The 19,097-nt window shown below is 45.5% G+C and overlaps 1 protein-coding gene across 1 annotated transcript in view; it reads left to right on the forward strand.

Annotated features, from left to right (window-relative positions):
* Positions 1-19,097, forward strand: part of RAB3GAP1 (RAB3 GTPase activating protein catalytic subunit 1) — a 208,109-nt gene that overhangs the window by 140,142 nt on the left and 48,870 nt on the right. The window lies entirely within an intron of this gene.

Raw genomic sequence — 19,097 nt, forward strand, 5'->3', positions numbered from 1 at the left:
GCAGATGGAGACCCTAGGCTTATACTCGAGTCAATACGTTTTCTCAGTTTTTTGTGGTAAAATTAGGTGCCTCGGCTTATATTCGGGTCGGCTTATTCTCATGTATATACGGTATATAAAATCTATCTCACAAAAGTGAGTACACCCCTCATATTTTTGTAAATATTTTATTCTATCTTTTCATGTGACAACACTGAAGAAATGACACTTTGCTACAATGTAAAGTAGTGAGTGTACAGCTTGTATAACAGTGTACATTTGCTATCCCCCTCAAAATAATTAATCGCACCCTTAAAGTGGTTGTAAACCCACTTTTTTCACTTTTACCTACAGGTAAGCCTATAATAAGGCTTACCTGTAGGTATACAGAATATCTCCTAAACCTGTACGGTTTAGGAGATATTCCCCTCGCAATGTGCCACTGATTGCAGCGGCGCATGCGCAGGGGGGAATCCACGGCGAAAGGACCGGCAGATGCCGGACCTTTCCGAATTTAAATCTCCCGCGTGCACGCGCAGGAGTGACGTCATCGCCGCTCCAGCCAATCACAGCGCTGGAGCGGCGATACCCGGAAGACACGCCGGAGCAAGATGACATCTCGCTCGGCGTGGACCAGGTAAGTGTTCTTCACCTCGTTCCGAGGTAAGTATTTCATAATCAGCCAGTATACGGTGCAAAAGAAACGATCGTGTGTGGGCTTCAGAGCAGTTTTCGGGTTCTGAAAAACTGCCAATTTTTTTTTCGAACATGCTCTATTTTTTTCACAACGTTATCATTTTTCGGGTGTAATTCTTATTTATTTTTTATTTTATTTTTAATTCTGCACTGACTGTCTTTGAAATTGCCCCAGCCCCTGTTCAAATCCAATTTGGGGACAAAACCGAAGACAGACTTGTTCTGGGGACAGTGGGCCAGATCCACAAAAACCCGCCGTAACTTAACTTTTGCCATTTAAGTTACACCGCCGCAAAATCTCTACCTAAGTGCCCGATCCACAAAGCACTTACCTAGAAATTTTGAGCGGTATAACTTAAATCCGTCCGGCGCAAGGCGTTCCTAATCTAATGGGGCGAGTCCCATTTAAATTAGGCGCGCTCCCGCACCGGACGTACTACGCATGCTCCCAACGCGATTTTCCCGACGTGCATTGCGCGAAATTACGTTACGCAGAGTTTTGTGAATCGCGCCGGGTAAAAAAAGTTGCGGCGGGAAAAAAAAAAATTTAAAAAAAATTTGACAGCGTCGCGGGAAAGAAGGGTCTACTTTTACATGGTGTACTAACTTTACACCTTGTAAAAGTAGCCCTAATTTTGCGTTTGCAAACTAACAACTTACGGAGACTTCACGAAGGGAAACCGCTTTGTGGATCTCCGTAAGTGCTAATTTGCATACCCGACGCGGCATTTCGACGAGAAATGCCCCCAGCGGCGGCCGAGGTACTGCATCCTAAGATCTGACACTGTAAGTCCCTTACACATGTCGGATCTTCTCCCTATCTATGAGAAACTGATTCTGTGGATCAGTTCCATAGATAGAAACAGGGATACGACGGCGTATCAGTGGATACGACGGCGTATCAGTAGATACGACGGCGTATCCCTTTTGTGGATCTGGCCCAGTGTCTTCAATCTGGGGACTGTCCCCGGAATCCGGGGATGTCTGGTCGCCCTAACCTGGCAGTGATCACTGTAGCAGCGCCGACTATGACAGTAATTTGCTATGGTATCAAGACCATACTTGAAGTTCATCTTTAAAGCTACTCACTCTGAAAAGGTTTCCGCTATTATAATTCATCTATCGCCTTGTCTTAGCTCCACATTCTTGACATTTCTGTATCTCTCTTCTCTTGTATGAAATGCAGCCCCGTCAGCTCAGTGTCTCTATTGTGCTGCAATCTAAGTTTTTTTTCATTGCCCACTCAATCTTTTTTTTTGGGGATCCTGATGTGTAATTCCCATATTAGGCCCTTTGTATCCTTCTGGCATTACTTAAATCCTCCTCTAGCCCTATAGATCCATCTTATTAAACTGAAGATGGTGAGCAATGTCCCGGGATTCTCTAGAAGGATCATTATCTTTACAGCCCATCAGGATGGTTCTAGGGGGAGAGCAATAAGCTGCAGGTAATAGCCGAAGTCGATACTGTTTTCCCTTCTCAGCATCCCGGAGAGGGACGTGGTATAAATGCGCAGCGCGCTCCCCCTTCCGCCGCATCCCCCCAGCTACTCGTATGTTGGAAATGTCAGAGCCTTTCCAGGCACTAATGGCTCCTGCCGGAGAGATCCCTTGAAATCTACGTGCCTCGTGTTTGTCTTTCATCCTATTAAGCTGCAGTAATAGTTGACCCACGTCTGTTCTCCCTCGCAGGGGCGATCGATAGCTCTGTTTAGAAGCCTGACCCCGATGTACTCCACCAAACTGTCTGACAGCCAGAGTTTCCAATCTCTTCACCGTGCTGATAGGTTACTCTGGGACACTTTTATAAAAGCGTACCTTAAAAGGGAACATTTGTGTCTTTTCACTGAGCTCATTCTAAATAATTATTGGAACATTTACCTAAAAGTCGTTTTATTTATTGAGACTGCAGGGACTAATGTTTATCCTGGCAATTATCATGTGCCATTTGTTAACCTCTTGTACTCAAAATCTCTCCGACTACTTGTCTTTTATCTTTCAAGCTTGGGAAAATCCACTGTCCTCCATAGGTGTGTGCAGGGGGTGTGCCTGGGCACACCCTAATTGACTTGTGCAGCCCAGATTTGCCATGCTGCCTACTCCCCCCCCCCCTATGTCCTATTCCCACCCCACCTACGCAGCGCTACCGACTCCCCTCCTCTCCCGCCGGCTTTAATGGGGAATGGGGCTGGTAAATATATCCTTTACCAACACAATCTTTTTCTGAATGGATACAGTGAGTGATCAGTACCGATCGCACATGTGTCCATTCATAACTGAAGCCTAGTAAACTGTGTTTGTAAAGGAACAGGAAGCAGCTCAGCACAGGGCACTTCCCATTCATTCACTGTCCAGTGCAGCTGAGGCTGTAGAGAAAAGCACTGGGGAATCTCCGTCCTCAGTCCGTTTCTCTGTCTAAAAAGCGAGACATCAGGGGTCTGTTTAGACCCCTGATATTTCACCAAATAGGGCTCCTAAAAATTGTAAAAACAAAAAAAAAAAAATATATATATATATATATATATATATATATATATATATATATATATATATATATATATATATATATATATATATATATATTCTAAAAAAAAATTAAAAAAATTGTAAACAATAATCATAAAAATAAAAAAACTACTGGCGCTGTCCACTGCCTTACTGATACCGTCTACTTGTCAGTGTTTTAATACCTTTTAAAGGAGTTGTAAAAAAAAAATGCCGCACAGATGTAGTTCCCAGGAGGGGGTGAGCACGTTACTGACCACCGCAGTAAAGCCTCCCATCACGGTGATCAGTAAAATCAGACAAGCAGGAAGTGAACAGAACAGAGAAGAAATAGAGCAACTTCTGAGCAAAAACGAACAATGAGGAAGTGAAAAGAGGAATGTCTGCAGGTAAAGGATGCTTATTATGAAAAAAAAAAAAATCCTTTACAACCCCTTTAAATGCTTCAGCCCCGGAAGGTTTTACCCCCTTCCTGACCAGAGCATTTTTTGTGATTCGGCACTGCTTCGCTTTAACTGACAATTGCGCGGTTGTGCAATGGGAATGTTTGACCATTCTTCCAGAAGCACATTTGTGAGCTCAGGCACTGATGTGGATGAGAGAGCCTGGCTTGCAGTCTGCTCTCTAAATCATCCCAAAGGTGTTCTATCAGGTTGAGGTCAGGACTCTGTGCAGGCCAGTTAAGTTCCTCCACCCTCAAACATACTCATCCATGTCTTTATGGACCTTGCTTTGTGCACTGCCAGACATAAGGGCCTAGATGTGTCCAATGCCCAAAAGCCAAAGTTCAACCACATCTCTTTCTCTTTCTAGATATAAGGATTTGGCCTTCGCCTAGGTTCACACTGCTGCGAATTCAAAATCGCGGGTTTTACCGCGATTTTGCCGCGATTTCGGCCGCAATTTAATGTAAATCGCGGCCCGAAATCGCAAAAAGTAGTACAGGAACTACTTTTTGAAATCTCAGATGCGGCGTCGCACTGATTAGGACAGTGCCATTGCCGACAATTGCCGCCAATTTAAGATGCGATTTGACATGTCAAATCGCATCTCAAATCGTTCCAAATCGTACCCAGTGTGAACCAGGGCTTCTGGATTGTTGGACACATCTGGGCTCTTGGGTAATGACCTCCATTGCAAACGATGTCCTTGTACCTTGTTGAAGTGAATGAAGGAGGCAGCCATAGGTGTCTTTGCTTTATATCTGTAACACACAAACAAGATTGGTTGCTATTTATGACCTATAGATTTTTTTTTTTTTTTAATGCTTTTCAGTATATTGAGCATTTAATTACAACAACTCCAGCTGCACCCCCGCCTCCTACTGTCACATTCCTTCCTAAGGCATTGCTTTCCATTGTGACCTCAGATCCAGGAGGTTAAATGTACAATTATTGATCATTAAGTCTTTTTTTTTTTTTTTCTCCTTTTCCTCTTATTCCTTATATTTCCTATTGACTGCAACTGCACTGGAGGCATTTTCATGGCTCTATACGTTGGCGGTTCCCTTTTCAGTGCTTCATTAATTTGTCTTTCCATCTGTGGGTATTGATTGTATCATTATGGAGTGTGAGCTGGGTAGAGCAAAAACCCAAAGGCAGTTTAATGCTCAGGATGTACAATATAGGTAAAGATGACTCCAAAAAGGGAAAATGATGGTGTATTTTCAGCCAAAGAGCTTGTAAAGAGAATTTTTTTTTTTAACCACTTAACCCCCGGACCATATTGCTGCCCAAAGACCAGAGTACTTTTTGCGATTCGGGACTGTGTCGCTTTAACATACAATTGCGCGGTCGTGCGACGTGGCTCCCAAACAAAATTGGCGTCCTTTTTTTCCCACAAATAGAGCTTTCTTTTGGTGGTATTTGATCACCTCTGCGTTTTTTATTTTTTGCGCTATAAACAAAAATAGAGTGACAATTTTGAAAAAAATGAATATTTTTTACTTTTTGCTGTAATAAATATCCCCCAAAAATATATAAAAAAACATTTTTTTCCCTCAGTTTAGGCCGATACGTATTCTTCTACATATTTTTCGTAAAAAAAAATCGCAATAAGCGTTTATTGATTGGTTTGCGCAAAAGTTATAGCGTTTACAAAATAGGGGGTATTTTTATGTCATTTTTATTAATATATTTTTTTTACTAGTAATGGCGGCGATCAGCAATTTTTTTTCGGTATTGCGACATTATGGTGGACACTTCGGACACTTTTGACACATTTTTGGGACCATTGGCATTTTTATAGCGATCAGTGCTATAAAAATGCATTGGATTACTATAAAAATGCCACTGGCAGTGAAGGGGTTAACACTAGGGGGCGGGGAAGGGGTTAAGTGTGTTCCCTGGGTGGGTTCTTACTGTGGGGGGGGGGGGGGGGCCTCACTAGGGGAAACACTGATCTTCTGTTCATACATTGTATGAACCGAAGATCAGCATTTCCCCTGCTGACAGGACCGGGAGCTGTGTGTTTACACACACAGCTCCCGATCCCCGCTCTGTACTGAGCGATCGCGTGTGCCCGGCGGCGATCGCGCCCGCCGGGCACACGCACGGGAGTCGGCGGCTGAGAGAGAGGACGTTATACTACGTGCTCTCGCCCAGCCGAGCCGACCTGCCGACGTAGAACGGCGGTGCGCGGTCGGCTAGTGGTTAAATAACAAACATGTTATACTTACCTCCACTGTTCAGCTCGTTTTGCACACAGTGGCCCCGAACCTGGTCTTCTGGGGTCCCTCGGCGGCTGTCTCTGGTCCTGCCCTCAAGAACTTTCCACCTTCATGCGAGAGAGCTCGCATGGTGGCAAGTTCTTGCGGGCGCGCTCCCGTGATACAGCCAGCGGCTATAGCCACTCACTGTATCACTCGGGCCCGCCGCGTCATTGGATGTGATTGACGCTTTTTTTTACAAAGTTAAAATCAGTATTTTTTGCTAGAAAATTACTTGGAACCCCCAAACATTATATATATATATATATATATATATATATATATATATATATATAGTGTATTTTAGCAGCGACCCTAGGGAATATAATTAGAGATTGGTGCAACATTTTATGTCACACAATGTATTTGCACAGTGGTCTTTCAAATGAACGATTTTTTTGGGGGGAAAAAATACACTTTAATTAAAAAAATAAACCGTAAAGTTAGCCCAATTTTCTTGTTTAGACCCCTTTAACACTGGGGCATTTTTCTTCTTTTTTCAGGCGCTTTGGCGTTAAAAAAAAAGCCTGTAAAGCGCCTGAAAGAAGCCTCATCTGCAATCCCAATGTGAAAGCCCAAATGCTTTAAGAGCCTTTTCACACTGCCAGCGCCCGAAAAACTCTGGTAAAGCGCCGCTTAGACCCCTTTCACAATGGGGTGTTTTTCGGGCGATTTGGCGTTAAAAAAAAGAGCTCCCTCAATGGGAAGCAGGCTTTAGGATTCAATGCTCCTAAAGCGCTGCAAAGAAGCTGCTTGCATGACTTTTTTTGACGCTGCGCCTCAGTTGGGATTGCAGATGCAGCTTCTTTTAGGCGCTTTACAGGTGCTTTTTTTACCGCTAAGACACCTTTCACACTGGGGCATTTTTCAGGTGCTTTAGTGTGAAAGCACTCGGGCTTTCACATGGGGATTGCAGATGCAGCTTCTTTTATGCCTTTTACAGGCGCTTTTTTAACGCTAAAGCGCCTGAAAAATACCCCAGTGTGAAAGGAGTCTTAACCCCTTCCATACAGGGCATTTTCACCCCCTTCCTGCCCAGACCAATTTTTAGTTTTCAGCGCTGTTGCACCTTGAATGACAATTGCGCGGTCATGCAACACTGTACCCAAACTAAATCTTTATGTCGTCCCCCCCCCCCCACAAATAGAGATTTCGTTTGGTGGTATTTGATCATCTCTGCGTTTTTTTTTGCGCTTTATAAACAAAAGAAGAGCGACAATTTAAAAAAAAAACACAATATTTTTTACTTATTTAATAAATATCACAATTTAAAAAAAAAAAAACATTTTGTTTCCTCAGTTTAGGCCGATACGTATTCTTCTACATATTTTTGGTAAAAAAAATCGCAATAATCGTATATTGATTGGTTTGTGCAAAAGTTATAGCGTCTACAAAATAGGTGATAGATTTATGGCATTTTTATTTTATAATTTTTTTTTACTAGTATTGGCAGCGATTTGCGATTTTTTACTGTGACCGTGACATTGCAGCGAACACATCGGACACTTTTGACACGTTTTTGGGACCATTCACATTTATACAGCGATTAATGCTATAAATATGCATTGATTACTATGTAATGTGACTGGCAGGGAAGGGGTTAACCACTAGGGGGCGTTGAAGGGGTTAATATGTTCCCTAAGGTGTGTTCTAATTTTAGGGGGGAGGGGACTCTCAAGGGGAGGAAACCGATGTGTGTTCCTCTGTACTGGGAACACACATTGGTCTCCTCACCGCTGACATGAGGTGGATCTGTGTGTTTACACACACAGATCCACACTCCTGCCGTGATTACCGGCAATCGTGGGCACCCGGCGGCAATCGCGGCCGCCGGGCACCCGCGCCGGGTCACGAACGTTGCCGCAGGTGCGCGCGCCATAGATCGCCGGGAACACAGGACGTCATATGACGTCTACCTGGAACGCCGAGGGGTTCCTGCCGCCGTCATTTCCCAATGGCGCGGTATGGAAGTGATTAATGTGAAAAATTATGTTACGCCATGAGAATCGCACGGGAATCATGATCTATCTTCTAAGCAAAAAAATTGTGATTCTCATTTTAGCCAGAATCGTGCAGATCTACTTCACAGGTGTATACTTTCTCAGATCCATTGGGCGCTGTTTCCATTGTTTACATCCAGAGGCGAAAGGCTCGCTCTCCTGGCCAGGCCTGTCCATTAAAGCCCCATGGACTTCTATGGGGTCATCTGGGAGACAGAGGTAGATGAGCCCTATAGAGAAGTCTTTGGGTCTGTACTGTGCATGAGCAGCCAGGAGAGGGAGCCTTCCACCTCTGGGTGTAAACAAACAATGGAGGCTGCGACCATCGGACTTTAGTAATTATATAGCTATGGATGGGGAAGGAGGAATCTTTTAGGTCCGGGTAAAGGGGAAAAATGATTTCCCTTTTATTCTTTAAATTAATTTGTAGTGATTGTGACGTTGGGAAGACCAGATGTAGATACGATGATGCCCTTTTCTTCAAGCGCTTCCCCTTTTTTTCCAGTGATTATTTCAGCTATTTCTGGAAAGTGAATTGGAGTCAGCATGCAGTCTGCTTTATGCGTAGATCTGATTTTAACCACCCAGAGCAACAAAAAAAAAGATAAAAGATAATGATTTCATTTTCCTTGAACTATTGAGAGCCTTCTGATCGCCCTCCGCGTACTCTGCACCCCCTACTGGCCTTTTTCTGTATATAGCCACCAATGTGCATACTTAGACAGAAGTGGCATACAAAAGAAGGAAAAGGGTTTTGCATTTTTTCTATCTGTTGACGTTTTTTTGCTTCTTCCTCTAAGTCTAGGTGCACACTACTGCGATCTGCTTTTGATGAGACTTTCAGTTCCATTCCTGTATTGCTACTTGGATAACGTCTATTCTGTTGGGCCAAAATCATGCTGGAATCGCACCAAAGTAACATAGGAACCTTTTCCAAAATCGCTGTTCTGAGTCGCATTGAGTTGAATGGGCACTATTGAAAAACAATGTGATTTTGTGTGACTGAAGTCACATTGGAAATCACACTAGTGTGAACCGAGCCTAAAGTCACACACGATCAGGCTTTTTAACAACAAATGTCCGATGGACCTGTTTGATCGGACAATCCGACGTGTGTATGCTCCATCGGACAATTGTTTTTGCTTTTTCATGCTCAGAACCAATGCTAAAGATCAGACAACAAATGCAGAAGTTGCCCACAGGGTGGCGGTAAAAAAACGTGATTTGGTGAAAGTTGGCTGAAAAAGTCCTGCCGCGTGTATGCAGAACAAGTTCACGGCCAACACCCATTTGGAGCAAAATCCACGGGAAAGTCAGATGGAAGTCTGATCGTGCGAATAAGGCTTTACCCTTCTCCCCTGGGCATGGCCCCACAAATGCCAATGCCACCAGTGCACTTGATGTTAAAAATCTGGCATGTGGCAGTTATATTGCTTCTCACTATATACTCATATGGTCAAAAAGTATGTGGACACCCCCTTTAAAGTTTTAGTTTAGGTGCTTTCCGTGAAGGGCACTGGCAATACTTGAGAATACAAATACTTTGTAAACCAGTTTTTCTCAACCGTTTTATTTCAGAGGAACTCTTGAATCAATTTTCCACCAGTTTATTAGTGGTCATATGTACACATGCCACTTACGTTGGTGGTCGGTGGAAAGAATGTCTCCCTTTAAAGTGGTGGTCAAAATGCCACCCTTACAGAAAGCTAAACACATCATTGGGTTTATATAGCTGGGTGGCATTGGCCCCCAAACTAGATACTACCAAATGAGAGGTCAACCAGCTTCAACTCAAGGAACCCTTGGCAACCTCTGGAGCAGGGGTAGGCAACCTGGTGCCCTCCAGCTGTTGTGGAACTACATTTTCCATGAGGCATTGCAAGGCTGGCAGTTACAATTACTCCCAGAAGCATGATGGGACTTGTAGTTTTGCCACAGCTGGTGGGCCGCAGGTTGCCTACCCCTGCTCTGGAGGATCCTTAAGGTTCCACGAAACCCTGGTTGAGAATGGCTGTTATAGACCAGTGTTTCTCGACTGCAGCCCTCAAGGCGCCCCAACAGGTCATTGTTTCAGCCTTTCCATTATTTTGCACAGGTGATTTGATCATTTTCACTGCCTTGGTAATTACCACAGCCGAATCCGATTCATCTGAGGGAAACACTGTTTTAGGCTATTGTGGTCTTCCAACCGTATGGTTTGGAGAAGGCCCTTTTCTGTTTTAGCATGACTGTGCCCCTGTGTGTACAAAACCAGCTCCATAAAGACTTGGTTTGATGAGTTTGGTGTGGAAGAACTCAAGTGTTCTGCACAGAGCCCTGACCTCTGCCCGACTCAACACCTCCAGGATGATTTGAAATGCCACATAGGGTGCCAATCCTTCTCATCCACAATCGGTATCTGACCCCACAAATGCTATTTCGGCTGAATGGACACAAATACCAAAAGATACACTCCAAAATCTTGTGGGAAACCTTAGAAGAGTGAAGGCTGTTGGACATGAGGACAGCTCAATGTTAGTGGTTGTAAAGTTTCAGGTTTTATTTTTTTTTAAATAATAAACGTGTCATACTTACCTCCACTGTGCAGTTCGTTTTGCACAGAGTGGCCCCGATCCTCCTGTTCTGGGGTCCCACGGCGGCTCCAACTGGCAATAGATAACCCCCTCTGGGAAGCTCTCTCCCAAGGGGGTTACCTTGCGAGTGCGCTCCCGTGTCATACACTCTGCGTTCATAGCCACCGGCGCCCACGTCATTGGATTTGATTGACAGCAGCGGGAGCCAATGGCTGCGCTGCTATCAATCTATCCAATCAATGCAGAGACTCCATGGAGAAGGGGATGCCGGGGACGCGCCGAGCAGGTGAACTGGCTCAGGTAAGTTAAACGGGGGGGCTGGGGGGCCGGTGATTGCCAGGTGTTTTTTCACCTTAATGCATAGGATGCATTAAAGCGGAGTTCCACCCAAAAGTGGAACTTCCGCTTAATCCACTCCTCGACCCCTTACATGCCACATTTGGCATGTAATTTTTTTGGGGGGGGGGAGTGGGGGCTTCAGGAGGAGTGGGACTTCCTGTCCCACTTCCTCCTTCTGCCGAGGGGCTGCTAAGGCGAATAGTCATATCGCCTTTTGGCAGCCCCTCCCTGTAGGCGATCGCCTGGGACACGTGACAGGTCCCAGGCTTTTGCCTGTCCAATCGGATGGCACAGCGCTGCGCAGTTGGTGCCCGGCCGTGAAGCTGAAAGCTGTCACGGCCGGGTGCCCACACTTAGAATGAAGACGCCGGCCGGAGAGGGGGGGAGGGGAGGGGAGAGGAGAGGAGCGGAGCCCCGGCCGGCGCGTCGCTGGAACGTGGAGCAGGTAAGTATATGTTTATTAAAAGCCAGCAGCTACACTTTTTGTAGCTGCTGACTTTTAATAAACATTAAAAATGAGTGGAACACCCCTTTAAGGTGAAAAAACACGAACCTTTACAACCCCCTTTAATTCCCATAGCTTTGCAATGGGATGCCCCCAGACTTGTAATGGGGGTGATGGTCAGGTGTCCACAAGCATGTGGCCATAAAGTGTTGAACTTTACATGCTGTGCGGATCTGTTCGCTCGTTTAATGTACATAAGTATATAAATGCTGTATTTGGAGGCCACAGATATCAATCCTAATCGAATTCAGTAGGTGCCGCAGTGTAATAACTGTTCATTTACATCTCCTTCTCCCAGGATGTCTTGCTGCTGTGGAAACAGGAGAAAGTGTCAGTTTCTATGGTAAAATCGGATTTTTCTGAGACGTGTACTCATTAGTCTTCTGCTGTTTTACTCGGCTTAATATAGTGCTTAGTTTTCAACACCCTCCATCCGGCAGTAAGTAGATGGTGATCTTCTGTGTAGGCTTAACCCTTCTGCATCATTAGTTAGATGTACTATCTGGCTGAACCCCCCCCCCCCCCCCAGGTCAATCTGTTTGCGTATTTTATGTACTCTTTGTCTGTTTAGTGAATGAGCAACTGTAAAGCATGAGCATTTTTTTATATAAAAAACAAAAGAGTTTCATGTCGCACGTTTAGGACTACATGCACACTGTGCAATTAGCCCCTGTGCGTCAAAACCCAGAGGACACAGGCCCTGCTGTCTGCAACTTGTTACAGTCTGTGATAGGCTGAAATACGCGGCTGGACCCTATTTTAGGTGGTACTCCCTTGTCACCACCTCCCATTCTCACCTCCCAGGACTTTTCCCAAGCCTCTCCTATCCTATGGCACTTCCTAACCCAAACTATCCAACTATCTCCTACTCTGTGCACTTTAAAGCGGAGTTCCGGACACAATTTCACTTTTTAAATATAAATACCCCTGTAATACACAAGCTTAATGTATTCTAGTAAAGTTAGCCTGTAAACTAAGGTCCGTTTTGTTAGGTTGTTACAGCATTTAGACACTTTATAAAATAGAAATTGACTGGGGCCATCTTAAGTGTAGGCATCATGAAGCCAGACTGTATGACTTCCTGGATTTCAGCCTTGCAGATCTCGCACATGCCCAGTCCTGCACAAGCAGTGTCAGATCAGGTTTCAGCACCTGTGCTGTCCAAGTCACATGATTCTTTGAGATTGGGGAGTGCACAGACTCCTGGAAAGTTACACCCACTACATTCCCAGGAGTCTGTGCGGTGTAGGTTAGGAAGCATTAAGCACCGAGGTGCAGGAAGTGGGAAGATTAACTATTCTGCCTAGCAACAAGACTTTGAAGGCATCTAAAAAGAAAAAAACGTTGTTTTTAAAAAAACTAGGGCTGTTACTGATCAAAATTTTTCTGTTCGATTAATTTTTTTTTTTTTAATCGATTAATCGACTAATTTCGATTAATTATAGCGCACATACAGATCCAACTACTTTTAGCTGATCTCCTTGCAGGCTGATTCCCAATGCAGCTACCGACCACTGGAAAAATGGATAGCAGGATACAAAAAACACACAAAGGCAGCGCTCGATGGGAATAGCATTAACAATTTTATAGTCTTCAAGTAGGTAACAAAATAAATATTACACTGGAGATAAAATCGATGTAGCTACATAAACTGTAAACATGGTGCGAGTAATACCAAACGATACCAAAAGCAGTCATAAAAACATATAGCTAAGTATGATACTGGTATAAAAATGTGTACAACGATACCACTGCTGAATCCAGATGAGGAGGGGTTAACATCAGTCCGTCGGCATGTAGATGTCCCATGAAGGGAACTATCACAACTCCCAGTGGATGGCTGTAGAATCCCAGGTTGATAGAGGGAAGTGATAGAGGGAAGTGTAACAGCCCTTGCATGTGGCAGATAAAAAGGTCCCGCCGGCATGCAGATATGAAGGCACAGCAAAGGAGCCCCTCAGATGGACACGGCAAGCCCCGCCGGTGTCCGTGACATCACCGGATCTCCGACAGAACTCCCTGAAGGCCTAGAAGCCGGCGGAGAGGTGAGTACCAATCAAAATAATTTTAATCGATCAAAACGATTTTGATCGATCAAAAAAATTAAAGATTAATCGATTAATTAAAAGTTAATTTGCACAGCCCTAAAAAAACGTCATTTAAAATGATTGTGTGTGGGGCTGCACATCGTTTTTCAGTTTCTGAAAAATGACAATTTTTTTTTTCGAACATGCTGCATTTTTTAATGTTTTAAAAAAATTCATTTTTCGGGTTGTAAAAAATGATCGTTTGTGGGCTAAAACGACGTTTTAAACCCGCACATGCTCAGAAGCAAGTTATTAGACGGGAGCGCTCGTTCTGGTAAAACTACCGTTCATAATGGAGTAAGCACATTCATCACGCTGTAACAGACAGAAAAGCGCGAATCGTCTTTTACTAACACGGAATCAGCTAAAAGCAGCCCAAAGGCGAATAGAACTTCCCCTTTAGAGTGCCGTTGTAAGTCACTGCGCTTTGTTCATCATTTTTGAAAAACGATGGTGTGTGGGCAACATCGTTTTTAATGATGAAGTTGGAAAAACATCGTTTTTTGGACATGCTGAAAAACAACGTTTTCTTTCATGCCGAAAAATGATCGTGTGTACGCGGCATAACAATTGTATTTCCACCATCTCCATCAGCTCAACCCCCACAGTTATTACCTTTTTGTATCACTTGACCCTCCTTTCTAGAGTGTAAGCTCTAATGAGCAGGGTTTTCTGATCCCTTCCGTATTGCATTGTATTGTAATTGTACTCATGTTGTAAAGCGATGCGCAAACTGTTGGCGCTACAGAAGTCCTGTATACAAGTCCTGTTCCACGCGTTTGTAGATTTATTAAAAACCAGCAGCTACAAAAAGTGTAGCTGCTGACTTTTAATAAACAGACACTCATCTGTCCCACGGCCCAGCGATGCGGCCACCCGAGGCCTCGTTCCTCTCCCCCTCCTCTCCGCTGGGCGCTGTCATTGCAAGTGCAGGCACTGCGTATGTGCGAGTCGCACTGCGCTCTGTTAATTGGCAGGCAATCTTCTGGGAGACCTATGACGTGTCCCAGAAGATTGCAGAGAGGGAGGGGGAGAGGAGTCGCCACCTAGGCAGCGAGGCAATGGAAGAAGGAAGTGGGACAGGAAGTACCAGTTATAAACTAGTTACCCCCCCCCCCCCCCAAAAAAAAAGACATGCCAAATGTGGCATGTAAGGGGGCGAGGCGTGCTTAAAGTGGAAATTCCACTTTTGGGTGGAAATACGCCTTAAGGCAGGGCTTGACAAATTTGCTTTGAATCTAGCAGCCAGCTAAAAAAGTTATGAGCCAGTTTTATTCTAACTAACAAAGCTTACGGGTGGAACATCGAACATGTTCCCGAAGGTGTACTAACCCTTTAACCCTTTCACAGCCAGGGCTACGTTTTTTGCACATGTTTAAAAAAAAAAAAAAATTTCCTGAAGGTTACATAAAACCCCAAACATTATATATTTTCTAAAAACCAGACACCCTAAACCCTAAGGAATAAAAAAGTGGTAGTTCCAATTTTTTTTATGTTGCATGATATTTCCGCAAAATCTGAGGTTGAACCAAATAAATATATACCCAAACATGTCAAACCTTAAATTTGCGTGCGCCCGTGAGTTGGCGACAGACTTTAGTACCCTATATTTTCCATAGGCAAAGCTTCAAAAGCCCCCTATAGGTCATAGGTTTAGTGTAAGGCCCCTTTCACATGGGGCGGATCAGTGATGATCCGCCCCGTGCACCTCCGCTTGCTCAGCGGGGATCGCTCCGTTGATCTCCGCTGAGCCGGCGGATGACAGGGCGGTCCCCGCACACTGTGCAGGGACCGCCCTGTCAGAACTCCGCTCTCCCCTATGGGGGGATCGGATGAACATGGACCGTCTGTCCGTGTTCACCCGATCCGATCCGCCAGACGGATGGAAAAGTAGGTTTTTCCTCCGTCACACTTTGGCAGATCGGAGTGGGTCGGATGTCAGCGGGCATGTCACCGCTGACATCCGCGGCTCCATAGAGGAGCACGGAGCGCCCGTTCAGGTCCGCAAAATAAACTGTCAGGCGGACCTGAACGGGCCGCCCGTGTGAAAGAGCCCTTACAAAGGAGGTTTGGTGCTAAAATGATTGCTCTTATTCCAGCGTGCACAGCGATATGTAACCGGTGTATCACGATCAACGTTTTTAGGCGTCGGTGCCACGTGCGTTTACATTTGTATGGGGGGGGGGGGGTAATGATGGCCGGGCAATCTGTCAACGGGGACCTGGAAGTGACATCACACACTTCGAGGTTAACAACAAGAAGGGGAGATGAGCGTATGTCCGCTCTCCTCCCTCCCCTCTACCAGGTGGCACCTGCTGTACCAGGCCCACAGATGGGCAAGCAAAGTCGAGGATTCATAGCAGGGGTGTGAGGCGCATTTGGGCGGTAGCCCAGGTACAAGGATGACATTTTTTGTCGCCATGTCAACCTGGCGACTGGGGTTTGTTGAGCCCTAGCTTAGGGCTATGTGCAGGTATTCTTCATTCACTGGGAATTGATCCACAGGGGCTACGTGCCCAGTGTGCATGTAGCCTTGAATAGTGCTATTTAAGAACACCAATCCTTAAAGTGAATGAATTGTTATTACCGGTATTTTTTATTCATTTTTAAAGAAGCAGCTGAAAGAGACCTTGTTAGTGTTTGTGTTTTCTTGTTGAAACCACACAAAAGACCAAGTTTGCATTGATTGAGCTCTATAAATATGAAATATTTCTTCTTTCGCAAGAAGGTTTGTGGTATATAGTTTGTTTAAAAAGACTCTGTAATTGGGACACCGGTATCTTAGGCTCCATTCACACCTCAGCGTAGGTGATCTGCCGCGTATTGCGGCAACATCAAATAGGCGTTTTGTCCCGCGATTTGCGGCGACAAAACGCGACGTTTTAAACATTGTTTTTTGCTGGAGGGGTGATTTTTTACATGGTCGGCTATGCCCGAACGCTGAAGCCGCCCGAAAAAAACGGTCCGGGACTTCTTTTGAGCTTCAGGCGTCTCGGCGTTCGGCGTGGAGATGTGAACCATCTCCATAGCCAACCATGTAAAATCACCCCTCCAGCGTATTAGGGGCGGCTGCGGCGTCGCGCTTCAGGCGTATATACGCCTAGGTGTGAATGCAGCCTTAAAGTCTAGGTGCAGCCAAAGCATAAAAATCAACACAAGGGACATAACTTACAGTCAGTAGGATGTGTTCCTTATGCTGATGCCTCTCCTATTAGCTGAAATCCCCCCACCCCCCCGAATCCCTGTTGCCAGTGTGGCGTCAGTTAATACAACTAATAGGCTTTCACGGGCTCTCTGTGACCCTTAAATTATGGCCGCCCTTTCCACCCAGCTGCTCCGAAGAAGCCGTACTACAGCAGAAACCGGACTTATTTTGGTATGTGTTTAGCGCTGTCTGTTCAACAGAAGCCAGTCTAACGTTTCGTTTCTGTTGAACGGTCATGCTAGAAAACCAACATTTAATTAGCGCTCGCAGCCATTGGATGCTGGTGCTGGTCTGTGTAGTCTGGCGGGGCGAGTCCCCCCTGTCAGAATACAATAGAACAGCAGGAGAACACAAGTAATGTTGATGCAGGGATCTGCTGGTTGAACGCAAAAAACTGTACGTATGTAGCAATAGTCACATGTGAGAACCCCAGTGGGTGTTCTGGGGATTAGCTATGGAAGGCCCCATTGAAAGCAACAGGAGGCTGCCGGCTCCTGTACAAAGAAATGGCAACCACCCCAACCTAAAACTGGCATTTGCAGCAAGGAGCACATGAAAGGGCAACACATGTCAAAAAAACACAACAATGTATGCAAACTAAACCCTGGTTTTAACGTGAACTGTTAGCCAGGACAATTCAGTTTGTTGCAGGCTGGCTGGTAAGTAAGCTGGGAATTTTTCTTTGTCGTTTTTTGGCTGCTGGCTCCTGCAGTTAACTGAGGCAACTCGCATATATTTCCTCATCCAGTGATCACATGCAAGTGATTGGCCCTGGATGGAGCCTGCCTGTGTCCAGGGCCAATCACTTTAGTGATTACCTGTAAAGTGGCCTCGGTTAACCGCGGGAACCAGCAGCCACCCAATGCTTTCAATTTCTCTGCTTTTGCAGCTAAGACCCGTTTCACACTGGGGCATTTTTCAGATGCTAACGGGCTAAAAATAGCGCCTGTAAAGGGCCTGAAAAAGGCCTCCCCTGCAGCCCCAGCATGAGAGCCCAAGTGCTTTCACACTGGGTCAGTGCGTTGGCAGGAGGTTAGAAAAATTCCTGCAAGCAGCATCTTTGGAGCGGTTTAGGAAGGTGTATACAGCGTTCCTCCACCACCCCTGCCCATTGAAATGAATGGGCAGGGCTGCCAAATCGCCTACAAAGCTCTTTGGCAGCGGGAGCATTTAACCCTTTCTTCAGCCTCTAGTGGGGGTTAAAAGCGCCCCACTAGCGGCCAAAAAAGCGCAACTAAAACGACAGTAAAGCGCCGCTAAAACGTTCCCGCTAATGCGGAGCGGTGCCAGTGTGAAAGGGGTTTATGTGCTGGGGTTCCTGCATGTGATCAGAGTCGGAAGCATTCATAGATGTGAATGCACCATTATTCCTCGCTCCTCTGGAAGCCAGGCCACTCCTCTGCTGTCTGATGCTCCCAGGTGGTTGATGGGCCCTCAGGAAGCCACGAGCAGCAAAGGGAAGAATCTTTGCACAAAGAGAGGGGGGCCCGTGGGAGCTAGGAATAAGGTAAGTATATCCTCTTTATTTATCATCTCCTAGGAAAAGCGAGCAGTTAACCCTTCAGTGCAAAGGAGGGCCGACTGCAAGGATAGGGATTTTTCATGCCCAGAGTTCAGCTTTATACATGTACTTAAAGCGGATGTCCGCTGAAAAAAAAATATTAAAAGCCAGCAGCTACAAATACTGCAGCTGCTGACTTTTAATATTAGGACACTTACCTGTCCTGGAGTGCAGCGCCATCCGCAGCAGAGGACGAGCGATCGCTCATCACTCTGCTGCCCCCCCGACCATCCTCGGTGAGGGAACCAGGAAGTGAAGCGCTCCGGCTTCACTTCCCGGTTCCCTACGGTGCATGCGCAGGTCGCGCTACGCTTGCCGATTGGCTACCGCTGTGTACTGGGAGCCGAATGTTCCCAGAACACAACTGGGGGGGGGGGGGCAGGTGACGTCATGCCCGCAGTCTGCCCGAGACTATGTGGCCGGAAGTGGGTGCAAATACCTGTCTTTAGACCGGTATCTGCACCCCCCTCCCCTGAAAGGTGTCAAATGTGACACCGGAGGGTTCCGATCAGCGGGACTTCACTTTAGGGTGGAGCTCCGCTTTAAAGTATTACTAAACCTAGGACTCTGCAGTCGCTATATCTGGTCTCCCACAGTACACAGAAATGCAATTATTCTAGTAAATATAAACTGCTAAATACCTTTTCTCATCAGCAGTATATAGCAGAACTATGACTCCTATTAGTGTCTGGTTAAAGCTTGTGAGAGGATTTTTCATTCACCTCTGATTGTCCTATGAAGCTACAGGACCCCTGACCCTCTGTCTGGACAGTACTGATTGGCCTTTTGCTGATCACATGTACCCTCCAAAAAATAAAAAACTCTCTAGCAATACACACAAAACTGAGCATGACTCCAAAGGCTCTGTTCTATTTGTAAAATTGATTGGGGACAATAAAAAAGAAGGGGGATCAGGGAAAACAGGATCAAACAACCTTTTT

The sequence above is a fragment of the Rana temporaria genome, chromosome 6, assembly GCF_905171775.1.
Source record: "Rana temporaria chromosome 6, aRanTem1.1, whole genome shotgun sequence".
In the NCBI taxonomy this organism is placed as follows: domain Eukaryota; kingdom Metazoa; phylum Chordata; class Amphibia; order Anura; family Ranidae; genus Rana; species Rana temporaria.